The 17,694-nt window shown below is 40.9% G+C and overlaps 1 protein-coding gene across 3 annotated transcripts in view; it reads left to right on the top strand.

Annotated features, from left to right (window-relative positions):
• The window catches only part of TET2 (tet methylcytosine dioxygenase 2), a 90,657-nt gene that overhangs the window by 14,595 nt on the left and 58,368 nt on the right, over positions 1-17,694 (top strand). For all 3 annotated transcript variants that reach the window (XR_011378322.1, XM_002717196.5, XM_070047784.1), the window contains exon 2: positions 10,510-10,655. The gene's annotated coding sequence lies outside the window, so the exon portion shown is untranslated. The remainder of the gene's footprint in view (positions 1-10,509; positions 10,656-17,694) is intronic.

The raw sequence follows: 17,694 nt of genomic DNA, 5'->3' as shown, positions 1-17,694 counted from the left end.
TCATCATAATTTTTTGCCGATTTTGTTGCTCATCACATATATTACAAGATAAGAAAAGGAGAAGCATAAATGTCACCCTTATGCACTAAGCACCCTTATAAATACATGTAAAATCTATAAAGACACATGTCTTTTTTTCTAGGTTCAGGGAGTGAAAAAATTTGTAAAATTCTGTCCTTTGCCACAAAATGGTTGGGACTACAGTGAAGAAAATCAAACATAGAAAACAAATACTGCATATTCTCTCTTATGTGGGAGCTAAAATTACAAAAGGCAAAACAAAAGCACAAAGAAATACCAGTGCTTTGCTGCAGAGATAGTGTCTGAAACTTTGTTTTAAATCTTTGTCAAATTAATAGGAATTATTTTCTAGCATAGTTTTAATGGTTTTGTGACTTTTAAAATTTACTTGCTTTTTTTAAAAAATATTTATTTATTTGAGAGAGAGAGTTATAGACAGTGAGAGGGGGAGACAGAGAGAAAGGTCTTCCTTCCATTGGTTCATTCCCCATGTGGCCGCAACAGCCAGAGCTGTGCGGATCCGAAGCCAGGAGCTAGGTGCTTCTTCCTGGTCTCCCATGTAGGTGCAGGGGCCCAAGGACCTGGGCCATCTTCTACTGCTTTCCCAGGCCATAGCAGAGAGCTGGATTGGAAGAGGAGCAGCTGGGGACTAGAACTGGTACCCATATGGGATGCTGGCACCGCAGGTGAAGGATTAACTTACTGCACCATGGCTCCGGCCCCTAAAATTTACTTTCTATGAGTGAAGTTGGGCATCTTTTTAGCCCTTGCCTATTTTCTGGGGTAGACTCTTTCTCTTCTTTCAGATATCCCTGTGTGTTACTTATTCCCTCTGCTTTCTCGCTAATTCTTCGACAGAAGCATGGCTCATTACCTTGCCCTTTTTGGGTAAGGTTTACCATCATTTGTTAAAGCGTTTCTTTCTGCTTTTTAAGAAGCAGTTATTTTGCTGCCTGCTCCCCCTAACAGGTGTGAGTTCTTGGAGATCAGGGACACGGTTTAGTCACTTAAATCCCCAGCACGCAGGGCAGTGACTGGAACATGGTAGGCCTTCAAATATTTAAATTTATATGAGTGAGTGAGTAAAAATGGATTACAAATGGTAGTGGTATAATTGTATTTTTAATAATTTTTCTTTTTTTTAAAGATTTATTTATTTGAAAGAGTTAAGTTACAGAAAGGTAGAGAGAGAGAGAGAGAGAGAGGTCTTCATCCACTGGTTCACTCCCCAGATGGCCATAACGGCCGGAGCTGAGCCGATCCGAAGCCAGGAGCCAGGAGCTTCTTCTGATCTCCCACGTGGGTGCAGGGGCCCAAAGACTTGGGCCATGTTCTACTGCTTTCCCAGGTCATAGCAGAGAGCTGAATCAGAAGAGGAGCAGTGAGGACTAGAATCGGCGCCCATATGGGATGCTGGTGCTTGAGGCCAGAGCTTTAACCTGCTGTGTCTTTTTCTTTTTTTAGAAGATTTATTGATTTATTGGAAAGACAGAGTTGCAGAGAGGGAGGGAGGGAGGGAGGGGAGGGGGGAGAGAGAGAGAGAGAGAGAGAGAGAGATCTTCCATCCGCTGGTTCACTCCCTAAATGGCCGCATCAGCTGGAGCTGGGCTGATCTAAAGCCAGGAGCCAGGAGCTACTTGCAGGTCTCCCACTTAAGTGCAGGGGCCCAAGGACTTGGGCCATCTTCCACTGCCTTCCCAGGCACATTAGCAAGGAACTGGAGCAGAAGTGGAGCAGCCGGGACTTGAACCGGTGCCCATATCAGATGTCAGCACTGCATGCAGCGGCCTCACCCACTATGTCACAGCGCTGACCCTATCAATAATTTTCCTGTTTAAGGCTACCAGTATTATGCATTTTTAAAAATTAATTTATTTGAAACACAGGGAGTCTGAAACAGGTGAAAAGACATCCAGAGGGAAAGACAGCTCTCAGACCAGTGAAGCCAGTAGCCAGTACCTGAACCCAGGTTTCCTGTGTGATGGTGGAGACCAGAGTGCTCATTAGCAAGAAGCTGGAATGGAGAGCAGAGCTGGGTCTTTAAAGCCAGTCACTCCAATATGGGATGCAGACATCCCAAAGGCATCTTACTGCTATTCCAAATGACCACCCCTGGTGTTGTCTTTTCTCCCCTTACTTAAGCCCCATTAGAAATTAAAATTTCCTAAAATATCCATTAAATACATACAGGTGAAAGTTGACTTTCAGATTCATGTCTCATAGCTGAGATAATCTCCTAGGAACCAAAAAAACCATACATATTGGCAACAGTACTCTTTCCAGTTCCAGTATTTTTATAATTGTGTACTGTTTCAGTTACATTGTGTGTTTAAAAGGCTTTTGTGGCTCCTGCAAAATGTAAATATGACTTGCAGTACCACTTTTAAAACCACTTTATACTTGAGAGCTCAAGCCTCCTACAAGGTGAGTATTGCCTGTGTTCTTCCAACTTTTATAAATATATAAAGGTAGAGAATATGTGAGTATGTGAATTTGCTGGTTTTGAATAACTCATTTATCTTTTAAATTGCCAAAATAAATCCATATTGTTTTGAATGCAAAACTCTTGCTGCTGTTATTGCTGACTCAGAGTCCAGCAGATTTTCAATGTGATTTGTAAACCCCATCATAGGAGTTCCAGTTTTGTTACAGATGAAAAAGAAAAGTCTTGTTTGGTTTTATGTGAAGATTTCTCTCCTCACCATATGATTTTCATTTGGGAAATGAGTGCTTGTAATAGAAAGTTATTTATAGTCAGCTGTTACACTTAGATGACTTATGTTGCCTCTGACCTGATTTCTGATCGGGTGTGACTTCATTCACAGCTCTGGAGGTGACGTATCTGGCATAAACATAGAGTGTGAAGTCATTTTATTTTGGTGGCATTTGGAAGGCAGATTGACATCCCATTGGAGGACTTTCTGCAGGGAGTTCCTGTGACCCAGCTGCCTTTCTAATGAGGCGTGATTGCGATTATCCCCACTATTAGGTTCATCAGGATTAGAGATTTTTCTACCAGACAAAATTTGACTACTTAGGTGAAGTACCATGCATACACTAACTGTTATTCATTTGACTGTAGCCTTTCTCCTCCTCTTCGAAGTTACAGTAGTTATTCCTTTCTGGTCAGCTGACAACAGACCTGTTTTGTGTATCTCAATGTAAGAAGTAAGGCACTAGAGCAATTGCTTAGTTTAAGGATGGGACTCTTGGGAACTTGGGAACCAACTTGTTAGTGGCTTCTGTTTTCTGAAATCCACTGTGTGCATTGATGGTTTTTAAATGGTGCTTTTATTCTAACATGGATTTGAAATACCTCACCATATTGCAAAATTAGTCACATTGTATGTAGAAGAAAGTACAAATTGCCACATGCCTGTGCTACTTGACTTTCATACTTACACCTGGATAAAATAATTATTAGGCCCTTTCAAGTTTTAAGTTTGTTTGTTTATTTTCTGTACTCCAGTATCTCAGGACACCCTACAAAATAGTCATTTGCCTCTTTGTCCTATCATCACATCACTTCTCTGCCTTTTGGCTAAGATCGAATATAGTATCTTTACAGTCTGATCAGCAATGCCGTTTTTGATTCTTCTTGGTTCAGACCCATATATTTACTCAACCACTCATTGAATAACCTGCATTCCTTGTTGGCTTCTATAAAAGCAAGGTTTAAAATAAAGTCCCTGATCCTATGAATAATTATTATGCTTATTTATATTTTACCTAGAATACTTTGAACCCTGTTTTGTCATTTCTACGCTGTGATCTGCGTGCTTCTAGGCTATATCTTTTTGTCTTGTGGAGCATATATGTTTGTGTATGCATCTCTGAATGTGGCAGTACCTTACAAAACAACTTTGTCACAATTAATATGCTTTCAGAGGAGTTTGCGTTTCCTGGGAATTCTTGATGATGTTTGCTTTGCCATGCAATAGGGAATGTGCATGAAAACACCACAGCAGAACTAATGTTTTTCTGTTTATTCTTTCACTTTACAACTGGTGGTACACAATTGCCTCTGTACTTTTGTTTCTTCATTTCACATGTTGCTAGGTGAGTTTGCTCCTTTTCAACAAAGGAGAGTCAACAAATTCCTGCCTTTGGATTCTGATATCTCACCTAGAAGATCTAGCCGATAAGAAAATGAAAAATTTCTTAGATGTGCCGGTTTGTGTAGACCATATCCTACATCTGTAACATTGCCCCAGATTTTTGTGGAGAGAATTTTTTTTTTTTTTTTTAGATAGAGCACCTGCTCCTGTATTCTGATTCACTCCCCAGATGCCCTCAGTGGCTTAGGGGTCAAAATTATGTCACATGTGTGGCAAGAATTCAGCTGCTTGAACCATCATCACTGCCTGCCAGGGTTCACGTAACAGGAAGCCGGAGTCATGAGTCCTCACTGGGACTCAAACCCAGACCCTCTGATGTGCAATGTGAGTGTGCTGGCAGACATCCCAGCTGCCAGTCCAAATGACTGCCTCTGCACTAAGTAAGCTTTACTTACACTGCTATTTCTAAGAAATCAAAGTATAAGGAGCAAGTTTCACCATTTTTCTAGGAAGGGTTTTTTTTTTTTTTTTTTTTTTTAATATTTACTTGAAATAATTACACAGAGAAGGAGAGGCAGAGAGAGAGAGGTTTTCCATCCGCTGGTTCACTCCTCAATCGGCTGCAATGGCCAGAGCTGTGCTGATCTGAAGCCAGGAGCCTCTAATGGGTCTCCCACAGGGGTGTAGCGGCCCAAGGACTTGGGCCATCCTCTACTGCTTTCCCAGGCCATAGCAGAGAGCTGGATTATTAGTGGAGCAGCTGGGACTCGAACTGGTGCCCATATGGGATGCCGGCACTGTAGGCAGTGCCTTTACTCACCACACCGCAGCATTCTCCCCTTTCTAGGAAGTTTTAAAACAAAAAAGTGCATTTGGATTTTACCTTTTTATACTAAATGTCTTCTCCTGGGGAAAAATATTTAAATTCAAGCATCTTACTCATTACATGAAAGGTTGAACTTGATTCATTAATGTTAATAAAATTTTAATAATATACACATTGTATGTTTTTCATCTTTGTTTTTTCTTTCATCAGATTAATCCCATGGTGTTCTCAAGCTTGAGACCTATAACACTGCTTTAATTTCTTTTTCAAAAATCTCTAATTTAAAGATCGTACAATCAGCCAGAGCTGATATACAGTAGGTGCTGTGCTGATGATCGCTGAGACATTTCCAAGGTAGCTATCATTCTAACCTGAGCATCAGGATTCTCTCCTAATCACTCCCTGCACTCCACATAAGACATAAATGACCTTTAGCTAGTGAGGACCCTTCTCCAGCACGGGTCTCTGCTTTGACATGCCATGTGTATTTTGAGACAATTATTTGTTACCTAAAAGGCAGAATTAGAGAGAGGGGGAGAGAGAGATCGTCCATTCGCTGGTTTAACTCCCCAAATGACTTCAACAGCCAGGTTGGGCCAGGCCGAACTTGGAAGTTCATCCAGGTCTCCCACGTAGCTTCAGGGGCCCAAGCACTTGGGCCATCTGCTGCTGCTTTCCTAGGCATATCAGCAGGAAGCTAGATAAGAAGTGGAGTAGCTGGGATGGATGCCGGTGTTCCAGGTGGATGTTTGACCTACTAAGCCACAGCACTGACCCTAGTCAAAAATTGATCATGGCCGACTCAGCCTCTCAATCTGTATGAAATCTGAAGAAACAGAATGTGGAGCAGCCAGGACTCAAACTGGCTCCCATGTGGGATGCTAGTGCCACAGGCAGAGGCTTAACCTTCTACACCATAGCACAGACACCAGTGCAGAAACTTTTTTAGGTGTTTTCTCTATCAGATTGGACAATATCTAAAACTGGTAAAGCTTCAAAACTGGGCTAGGGTAGAGATAACATAATTTCCAGATCATGCAGTTATGGGAGATTAGAACCTGACATTTGGTAGCTCTTATCACATTGATTTATAGTTTGGTAGCTCTTATACTGGTGTACTTCCTGCTAATGGCACTAGTGGGATATGTAGAATTATTGTCAACCTTTGAAATATTAAAGCAAGTGCAATGCCTTTCCCACTCCACCACATAGGATTTCTAGTGGGGATCTCCCAAGTGCTTAGATGTTAGGGATGGCCACTTTCCTTTTAAGTGCATTCACAAAGATTTTGGGCATATCCCCAGTTGGCGATATCTCTGACCAAAGAGGCCAAGTCTTAGCAAATGTTACCTTGTTTCTTCTTGATTTTTATACTTTTCATCCACTAAGTTTCTAAAGATGCCTCTTATTTTTGAAATGTCTATTTTCTTAAAATTTTCTAAAGTGACAGATAATCTAAATTGCTAAGTGAGTTTATACCTACACCTATTCCTCTTACAGTCCTGTGTTTGGTTTTAAACTATTTCATTGCGCAATAGAAATATTATGCTACAGGGTTTGTAACTGCTGGTTAATATTTCAGCTCTGTTTGGCAATTTTAGCTCTATGAAGACTGTGGATTAGAAGTCACCCTGTGTAGAGTGTATTTGTTTTTTATCTTAGTGGAATTTGTTTTGCAAATGCTTACTGAACACTTCCTTGAGAATTATCACTTTGTGTGTGTGTTTATTAGGAGGAGCAGGGAGCAAATGTACATGGGGTCTTTAGTTTTCTTCTTAGAGTTGAACCACTCTGTAGCAATGTTTTAAAACATTAATAGGAGAACAGCCATGGCTGCCAAGTAGCTGACAGTCTGGAAGAGCACTTCCTGTTGGGCATTGTACAGTTGGGATCATTTACTTGCAGAAAGAAGAGAGAGAGTGTGTGTGTGTGTGTGTGTGTGTGTGTATGAGAGAGTGAATGTGTATATAGACACATGCATGTTGACACGTGAACAGGAGAACTTTTTTTGGTGGCATTTCCTGCTGAGGCCGTAAGCTGCTGTTCTCGAACTGGACAAGCACCACGCCAGGCAGCAGTGCAGCTGAGGCAGCATTTCAACAGGAAGGGAGTGTCTATCGCTGGGAGACTTTGAAGAAACATGCATGAGGGCTCAGAAGTAGTGCAGAAGGGAGAAGGACTGCATTCCACACAGTACCCGTAGACCTCCGTAATGAAAGTACTCTTGCCCAAAAGGAAGGTTCCTTTACAAGGTACCTAGCTTATGTTGATGTATACAAGTTTATATGTAGAATAACTAGTTTTGGGGGGAGAAACTGTCTTTTTTTTTTATTTTGTAAGGAAATTGTACAGGCTTCTTTACATGAGTATCGCGGATAGGAGCACAGGCACTGCTTCCTACACTGTGTGTGCTAAGGTACACAAATGAGACATTAAATGATTGAGAATGCATTGTACTCATGTTTGCTGTTATTATTATTTTATGTTGACATTGGAAGATACTGTGTAAAATACAATCTGCCTTATCCAAACACAGTGAATATTTAATAAATATAAATTTAGAATATGCTTCAATTTAGGGAAATAAGGAAAAGGGAAAGTTTATCTGGAAACCATAAAATCCTCAGATTTATCTTTTTTAAAGATTTTATTTATTTATTTGAGAGGTAGAGTTACAGAGGGAGAGACAGAGAGAAAGGTCTTCCATCTACTAGCTCACTCCCCAAATGGCCACAACAGCCAGAATTGGGCTGATCTGAGCCAGGAGGCAGAAGCCAGGGTGCAGGGTCCCAAACACTTGGCCATCTTCTACTGCTTTCCCAGGTCATTGGCAGAGAGCTGCATCAGGACACAAACTGGCATGCATATGGGATGTTGGTGCTGCAGGCAGACTCTTAGCCTACTATGTCAGAGCACTAGCCCCAGATTTGTTTTTTGACCAATAATTTATTTCATTGAACTGAGGACATTAATGTGTTCAATTATTATTATTTTTTACCTCCGTGACTTTTTTTTTTTTAAAGATTTATTTATTTATTTGAAAGGCAGAGTTACAGAGAGAGGCAGAGAGGGAGAGAGAGGTCTTCAAACTGGCATGCATATGGGATGTTGGTGCTGCAGGCAGACTCTTAGCCTACTATGTCAGAGCACTAGCCCCAGATTTGTTTTTTGACCAATAATTTATTTCATTGAACTGAGGACATTAATGTGTTCAATTATTATTATTTTTTACCTCCGTGACTTTTTTTTTTTTAAAGATTTATTTATTTATTTGAAAGGCAGAGTTACAGAGAGAGGCAGAGAGGGAGAGAGAGGTCTTCCATCCGTTGGTTCACTCCACAAATGGCTGCAATGGCTGGAGCTGTGCCAATCCAAAGCCAGGAGCCAGGAGCTTCTTCCGGGTCTCCCACGTGGATGCAGGGGCTCAAGTACTAGTGCCTTCTTCTACTACTTTCCCAGGCCATAGCAGAGAGCTGGATCGGAAGTGGAGCAGCCGGGACTCGAACCAGCGCCCATATGGAATGCTGGTGCTTCAGGCCGGGGCGTTAACCTGCTGCGCCACAGCACTGGCCCCAACCTCTGTGACTCTTTAACTTCTGTCTTCAGGTGTTAGGCTTCACGTTTGTTCTGTTTGTCCACTAAATGCTTTTTTAAAAAGTTCTTTATATCAGGTCAGAGGAAAAACTCAGTGTATAAACTAGCTGACAAAGTTTTGCATTTTCTTTGTGAATGTTTATCCTAGGATCCCAAATAGTGTCATTAAATGTCAATTTCTTTTTTAAGATTTATTTATTTATTTCAAAGTCAGAGCTACACAGAGGAGAGGCAGAGAGAGAGAGCGAGCGAGCGAGCGAGCGAGGTCTTCCATCCGATGGTTCATTCCCCAATTGGCCGCATCGGTCGGAGCTGTGCCTATCCGAAGCCAAGAGCTTCTGGGTTTCCCACGCGGGTGCAGGGGCCCAAGAAGTTGGGCCATCTTCCACTGCTTTCCCAGGCCATAGCAGAGAGCTGGATTGGAAGTGGAACAGCCAAGTCTTGAACTGGCGCACATATGGGATGCCTATGCTTCAGGCCAGGGCATTAGCCCGCTGAGCCACAGCGCTGGGCCCTTAAATGTCAATTTCAAGATAGGTACCTAAGCATGAGCATCATCTCTGCCTGAGTATTATCATTGGAGACTTTCCAATGTGGAGCAAAGTCAGGACCATTGACCATAATGAGCTATGGTCTCACAAGAGACTTCTATTTGTTAGGGATGGCTTCTTTGTACTAAGAGAGCTCACTATTTGTCATAGAAAACTGGAACTTCATCTTTTTCCATGCCAGCTTGCCAGCTTGCTTCCCAGCCACTGAGATAAATGCTTGCAGTGACACTCAGTCCTCTAGGACTCCTGATTTTGTTCCAGTTCTTGGAGGGCATTTCCGCTAAGCCTGCCTACATCATTCTGAGGATCTAGGTACCGCCCTTCTGTAGTGTGGATACAACTCTGAAGAGTTGTGATGATTGTATTTTTTTTTTTTACTACTTAAGTATTGTTTTACTATTTTAACAGAAATTAGGATGGCAGATACCACTGTGCCTTCTTCAATGTGTGGTCCATGTGTTGATGAACCGTTTTAGTAATCTTAGTACATTCCTGCAGTAACCCTCTTGTAATCTTACCAATGCTTCTTTAATCCTTTCTTTAAAAAAAAGAAAAAAGATATGATTGCTTCCTTAACTTGACCTGCCTCATACCTATTTGAAATACGTAGATTTCTTCAAATGAATCATATCAACAATTTAATTTGTCATTTCAGATTCCTTTCTGGATGTCTCTGTACATCTGATTAATGCCGTCATTCCTTCAGGCAATGACTATTGTAACTGAGACTTGCTTTTCCTTCCCTATAGCTATAGTGTTACCAAATTTCATTTATTTATCACTAATACTTCCCTGTTTCATTACTTTATTTCATTTCCTGTTCCACTCTCAGACTCCTATCACTTTACACCTGAAATAGCCAGGACCTTGCATGTGACTATTTATAATACCTTCTTCTGCCAAATCCACACTTACTAGGATGGAAATAATTAAAAAGATATAAAGTGACAAATGCTGGTTAGGATTTGGGAAAATTGGGACCCAGATAAATTGCTGATGGAAAAATAAGATTGTGCACCTACTTTGCCAGAGTAATTTTGCTGTTACTCAAATAGGTACATATAGAATTACCATATGATCCAACAGTTTCACTCCCTAAAGAATTAGAAACATATGTCCATTAAAAAACTAATATACACCTATGTCCATTTTAGCCAAAAGGTGGAAGCAACTCTAGTGTTCAGTGGTTCCCAAGACTAACTGATGATTGACAGACTCTTTGGACAATGCAAAGTGCTATACAAATTAGACTAGTGTTATGGTGATTGCTTTGAGAAAGACTTTCTAACCATAAATATGTTAACAGCCTGCAGTGTCATGGAAATACCCCATTATTCATCCAAAACTACCTAAACTGAACATACCAGGTGTATGCTCTCATAGCAGGTATAAATGCTTTAATCCCTTTTGCTAATTTCAAATATTCAAATCCTGTGTTTTTTGCTTTTTGTTTTCCCAGGCTGGCCAACATTCAGCAGCAGGCCCTCTCAAGATTGTCTACTCAGCCTTGCTCCTGTTGAGTTGCCACACTTGGAAGCAGGAGATGGGCTCAGCAGCAGCCAACAGGACATGATCCAGGAGGAGCAGTGAGGGACTGAGCTGCTGGTAAGACACCCGGGACAGCTGACGGCAGGGTTGCTAGTTTATCTTCAATGTAAGGGCCAATGTCTTCCAACCTTCTACTCTGTACTTTCAAATCCCTTTATCTATGCTCATCTGAAGTTGTCTGCTGACTTTCAGGTACATTTATCTTTATTTTCCTTGGGGACAAGGAAGATTTTCCTCAGTGTCAACACCTTTGAATTTTTAAATTTTAAAATTTTAAATCATTTTTCAATCATTCAAATAGAAATACAAGTGCAGAAAAATGCATTATGTGTGAACACCTGTCACAGAGTCTCCTTTAAGCCATCTTTGTGATGGTTTGCTGGTCTGACAGGTGAGCGCCACCTGAGCCTAGGTAGCCTGGTTTCATGGAACCATGTGCCATTGACCTAGCAGGGAAATAAAGGAAAGAATGGTAATTCACAAGAGGACCTATGTGGTTTTTATGTATGACGTTGTGAGAATACACAGAAGCAGTGACAGGCAGATAATTCAGCTTCAGTTTCACTAAGTCATTTTTATGCCTGCAGCATAAAAGCATATGAAGCTGGTATAGCTGTAATTTCTGCCATACTCCAGATGCCTGTGTCTGCCCTGCCACCTGACACTTCTTAGAGACTGCCCTGGTCCTGGGCAGTCCTTGCCAGCGTGTCCTTGGTTAAACTCCCATGATTCTTAGATGTTGCCAGTTCCAAGACACAGGGCAAGTGAGTCTGCCTAGATTACCTCTGCTCCGGGAATTCTAAGTCACTCTGTGAGAGAAAAAGACCTCAGCACGGTGGTAACTCTCAGAATGAAAATTTTCCCCTTGCATGTTAATATTTTTAGAGTAATCATTGTCACTGAAAATAGACTTCCTCTTTCCCCTCTCATGCTGGAAAGTCTTAGGTAATTATGAGTAAAGCATTCTTTACTTTCCCCCTCCTTCCTCAGTGACTGCCCTACCTCACCCTGTGAGGACTATGCCTACTCACTGTGCTTGTCCTCCTAGGAGAACTTAGAACCAATGTTTGAGGGGTAATTTTCATTTCTCTAGTGGGAGCCATAACATTAGTCAGACGATCTTCTCTTGGAGGTGAAGGGTGGGAAAGGAAGGAAGTGTCCAAGTTTATAGAAAAAAACTAAAAAATTACTAACAGAAAGAGGCCAAGGAATTAACATACCAACTGCCCAGGAAGAAGACTTTACAACTAGCTTTCCCACATCCCTTGCAAAAGCTTACTTTGCATTTAGCTTTTTGCAGATGAATAAACTCAGCCTCACATTTATTTTCACGAGCAAATAAACACGGGTGTTATTTTTGGTACATTTATACTAGGGGTTTGTTTTTTGGGGAAGTCATTTAATTTACAGCCTTGCTTTATTTGGCAAAAAGGAAAGTAGCTAATAGTAAATAATAATAGAATTAGTGGGAAGTATGCATTTGGCCAAGTTTTCAGACACCAGTTAGATGCCTGTATCCAATATTGGAGTGCCTGGGTTTAGTTTTGATTTCTCACTCCAGCTTCCTCCTAATAGGGACCCTGGGTTTAAGTAGTTGGGTTCTTGCCATCCATGTGGGAGACCTAGATTGAGCTTCTGGTTTTGGCCCATTGCACTGTAGTAGGCATTTGGGAATTGAGTCAGCAGATGGGCATTTCTCTCTCTCTCTCTCTCTCTCTGTCTACCTCTATTAAAGAAAATTTTAAAAATGGAAATTTTTAAAAATTTTTTAAAATGATTTTTAAGGTAAATATATGCAGGACTTGGCAAAACATAATTTCTTGATTTTATATTAGGGTTTGTCCTGTTATTATTAGTGTTGCTTTCTCTTTAAGGTTTATTCTATCTTTTTTTTTTTTTAAATTTACTTGAAAAGCAGACCAAGAGAGAGATCTTTATTTGACTGGTTCAGTCCCCAAATGTCCTACAACAGCTAGGCCTGGGCCAGGTGGAAGCCAGGAGACTGGAGCTGCATCTCCCACATTAGCTGTTCTGTGCTGCCTCTCAGGGTATGCCACTTCCAGAAAGGTGGACTTGGAAACCTAGCTGGGACTTGCATCCAGGCTGTGGAACCACAGTGCCTGCCCTGCTTTCTGGTTTTTAAAATGTCCATTCATAAATGTTTCTCGAGCATCTATTAAATACTTGGAACACTTCTAGGAACTGAAACTGTTTAGAGTTATGTGAACGTTACATAAAAATATCCTTTTTGGAGCTTAGAACTTAGAGTTCTAGTTCTAGTTAGTGTGCTAAACACCATGAAGTGCCTAGTGTAAAAATATAAAAAAGAAAGGAAATTGGGTGCATGATGATGCGGTAATGGAAGAAGGGCTTCATTAAACCTGATGAAGGTATAGACACCAACTGTAAAGTTATATTGGAGAATGTAATAGAGAAAAGATGTGGATTAACATAAGGTTTTCACAGTGATTAACAGAGTCAGAGCATCTTGTATAACTTCCTCATATACCATCAATAAGTATTTATCGATATACCCAAGTAATTGGTATAGATAAGAACTGTTCAAGTATGGCAAGACCCATTGGGGATTATGATGGAGTAGACTTTACAAGGGAAGGAGTTTGGGCGGGCCCTGCATTTTGAAGGCCAAGAAGAATTTTGTTAGGTAATAAGGAATAGTGAGGCAGTAGAGGGAAGTGGTAGGGAAACAGCAGGAGAGAAAGGAATGAAAAATACATTTAATATATTTTAAAAGATTTATTTGTTTATTTGAAAGTCTGAATTACAGAGAGAGGGAGAGATGGAGCATTCTTTTTTTTTTTTTAACTTTTATTTAATGAATATAAATTTCCAAAGTATGGCTTATGGATTACAATGGCTTCCCCCCCATAACGTCCCTCAAACCCGCAACCCTCCCCTTTCCCACTCCCTCTCCCCTTCCATTCACATCAAGATTCATTTTCGATTCTCTTTATATACAGAAGATCAGTTTAGCATACATTAAGTAAAGATTTCAACAGTTTGCTCCCACACAGAAACACAAAGTGAAAAATACTGTTTGAGTACTAGTTATAGCATTAAATCTCAATGTACAGCACACTAAGGACAAAGATCCTACATGAGGAGTAAGTGCACAGTGACTCCTGTTGTTGACTTAACAAATTGACACTCTTGTTTATGGCATCAGTAATCACCCTAGGCTCTTGTCATGAGCTGCCAAGGCTATGGAAGCCCCCTGAGTTCACTGATTCTGATCATTTTTAGACAAGGCCATGGTCAAAGTGGAAGTTCTCTCCTCCCTTCAGAGAAAGGTCCCTCCTTCTTTGATGACCCATTCTTTCCACTGGGATCTCACTCACGGAGATCTTTCATTTAGGTTTTTTTTTCCCCCCAGAGTGTCTTGGCTTTCCATGCCTGAAATACTCTCATGGGCATTTCAGCCGGATCCGCATGCCTTAAGGGCTGATTCTGAGGCCAGAGTGCTGTTAGGACATTTGCCATTCTATGGGTCTGCTGTGTATCTCACTTCCCATGTTGGACCATTCTCTCCCTTTTTTATTCTATCAGCTAGTATTTGCAGACACTAGTCTTGTTTATGTGATCCCTTTGGTTCTTAGTCCTATCATTACGATCAATTGTGAACAGAAATTGATCACTGGGACTAGTGATGGCATTGGTACATGCCACCTCGATGGGATTGAATTCGAATCCCCTGGTATGTTTCTAACTCTATTGTTTGAGGTAAGTCAGCTTGAGCATGTCCCGAATTGCACATCTCTTCCCTCTCTTATTCCCACTGTTATATTTAACAGTGATCACTTTTCAGTTAAGTTTCAGCACTTAAGAAGAATTGTGTATTGATTCTTCCACACACTGGTTCACTTCCCAGATGGCTGGGATGACCAGGGCAGGGCCAGGTTAAAACAGGAGCCAGGAGCTTCATCTGGGTCTGTCACATGGTGGCAGGCGACCTGGCACTTAGGCCATCTTCTGCCATTGTCCCAGGCCATTAGTAGGGAGCTGGATTAGAAGTGGAGCAGCAGGGACATGAACTGGGATGCTGGCATCTCAGGTGGCAACTTCACCTGCTACACCACAACACTGACCCCGGATTTCATATATTTTAAGGAGAAGTAATGAAAAATGGCAAATTGATAAAAGAAGTAAAATATTTCTCAATTTTAAAATGCCAATAAATAAAATTGGAAAGTTTGGACATAAAATGAAAGACAATCCTATGTAGATATTCTTAAGAATACTAAAGAAAATTTATGTGTAATATATAATAGTCTATGTGAACATGAACATAATGCAGAGTGTTTGCATGATGGGTACGTCTAACCAAATTTAGTATTTTCATAGCAAGTTGAAGTGGCAGAGAATGAAAACATTTCTTTGGGACCATGAGTCATTACCCAGCCCACTTGTGAAAAGAAAAAGGATACCCAGAGATATCACATGACTGCATTGAGATCATGTCACCAGCTCTTACAGAATCTCATCTAGAGGTGGCTGTTTGGTGTAGTGGTAAAGATACCAGCATCCCATATTACAGTGCCTGGGTTCATATCCAGCTCCCTGCTATGACTTCCTGCTAATGTGCACCCTGGGAGGCGGCAGGTGATGGTTTGAGTACTTGGGTCCCTGCTACTTCATGGAAGTTCTAAGTTGAGTTCTGGGCTTCTGGCTTCTGACAGGCATTTGAGAAATGAACCAGGAAATGGGAGATCTCTGGCTGTCTTTGTTCCCCTCCACCACCCTGTTTGTTCCTCCCCTCCCCTCGCTTCCCCTCCCCTCCTCTGCCACCACCCCTCACCTCCCCCTCCTCCCTTCCCCTCCCCTCGCCTCCTCTCCCTCCCCTCCCTCTCTTCCCCTCTCTTCTCCTCCCCTTCCCTTCCCTTCCCTTCCATTCTACTCCCTTTCTGTGTGTGTGTGCCTGCCTGCCATTCAAATAAATAAAAAGTAAATTACTTTTTAAAAGTTGTTAATTTTCCATTTTATGTTATTAATACAAAGAGAACATTTATGTATTTCATAGATAGGATTCTAAGAATATAGTGATAGATCATTCCCTTCCTCCTCCTTCCTTTCTTTTGATTTTTGGGATAACATTTTTAGTAAATGATTCTTCTGATTGAGCTGTCTCCACCCCTTGCCTCTCCATGCTGGCTCTGTAAGAAGTGTATTGTTATTTGTTATGTATGATTAGTGATTTGTTTTGCTGGCTTATGTGTGGAGAATAAGATTGGAAGGTTTGATTTGCCTACTAGCACTGTTTTGTTAGTCTTACAATTAATGTGGACACTTTTTAAACTGTCTCATGAAATAGTTGTAAATTTAGAAGTTTTACTCTTTGACTCAATCATTTTGTCCCTGTATTCATTGCTGATGTTTCTCTCTCTGCAACAGTTTCAGAAAGAATAGTTACTCTTTTTCTGTTGAGCTTTCTGAATAAAAAAAAATGGCTTTTCTTATTGGCCTGCAAAACCATTTGCCAACAGGAAGTAGGTCAAATGGTATGCTTGGTAATCCTGATTAACCAGTTGATTAATCTTAAAATTTAAAATCGTACCTTAGCTTTAAAGCTTCAGTGTTTCTCATAGACCATTCCTTTTTTTTTTTTTTTTTTAAGATTTATTTATTTGAGTCAGAGTTAGATAGAATGAGGTCTTCCATCCACTGGTTCACTCCTCAAATGGCCACAATGGCCACAGCTGGACCAATCTGAAGCCAAGAGTCCCAGAGCGTCTTCCTAGCCTCCCACTTTGGGGGGGGGGGGGGGCAAGCATTCTTAGAAATGTTTAGCCATGTTTCTTGTAAGCCTAGTCAGTTTGTCCTTGAGTCACAGGAGTTTGAAACAAATTAGACCCCAGAGATCACTGAATGCAATGTTTTTCATAGTGTTTCTGCTACTCATCTGTTTATTTTTAATAAAATATGATTATTATAGTATTTAAATGAAAAAATTTTTATTTATGCATATCTACCTTCTCCAGTACACCTGCCACACTATGACACAAGTCGAGACTGAGCTAGAGGTTTAGTGAAAACTAAACCTCTGTACATGGCATCTTGTGTGGGCTTAATAGCCCGTAAATCCCAGGAGACTGAATTAGAGAAGACATTGACATTCTCACAGGGTTCAACCGAGAACTTTGGCAATCCCTGAATTCACAAATAGCTCTGTAGCATTTTTTGAATTAATGCATATCCTCATATGATGTGACCTTTGGGTTTAGAACAAGTAATCTGTCTAAAATAGACTGCACTGTATGAAAGTCATTTTCACCATTCTTATGTTTCAGTTTCTTCATGAAAAGGTGAAGTATCACTTGGCTCTATTGATCTCATAGGATATTTTAAGCAGAAATGAAAGCGTTTGGTGAAAACATTTTGTGTTTTGAAAGTAAGTTACAATGCAAGTAATGCAAGAAATGCTTTTCAAATGTGAGTCTGACCATTTTTTCTGAATGTAGAAATAATGTGAGTTCTAAGCATTTTTTATGTTAGGATGGGAAGAATCTGTGATCGTAGAATCAACGTTGTGTGAGTGTCTAACATTTTGTAGTTTTTCAACCAAGGCCAGAGAGAGAGAGAGAGAGAGAGAGAGAGATCTCCCATCTGCTGGTTTACTCCCTAAATGACCAGAGCGGAGCTGAGCTGATCCAATGCGGGGAGCCAGGAGCTTCCTCCAGGTCTTCCACATGGGTGCAGGGGCCCAAGCACCTGGGCCATCTTCTACTGCTTTCCCAGGCCATAACAGAGAGCTATGTGAGTCAGAAGTGGAGCAGCCAGGTCTTGAACCGGTGCTCATATTGGATGCCGGCACTGCAGACAGTGGCTTCACCTGCTACACCACAGTGCTGCCCTCAGTTATCCTGGATTTTTAACACTCCTGCACACTTGTATGCACGCACGCACACACACCATCCTTGCTTCTGGTCTCCTAAGCTTGCTTCTTTGTTTGAGAGCACTCAATTTCATGGAAATAATCATTTTTTTTTCCTACCTGTACCCCCAAGTCCAGTTTAAAACACAATTGTACTCCTTTTTTTCCACCCTTAATAATCTTGACTTCCATGAATTATTTCCAAAT

Source organism: Oryctolagus cuniculus, chromosome 8, assembly GCF_964237555.1.
Source record: "Oryctolagus cuniculus chromosome 8, mOryCun1.1, whole genome shotgun sequence".
NCBI lineage: Eukaryota > Metazoa > Chordata > Mammalia > Lagomorpha > Leporidae > Oryctolagus > Oryctolagus cuniculus.
The sequence above is the reverse complement of the archived record's forward strand: the minus strand, read 5'-3'. Positions and strand labels throughout refer to the sequence as shown.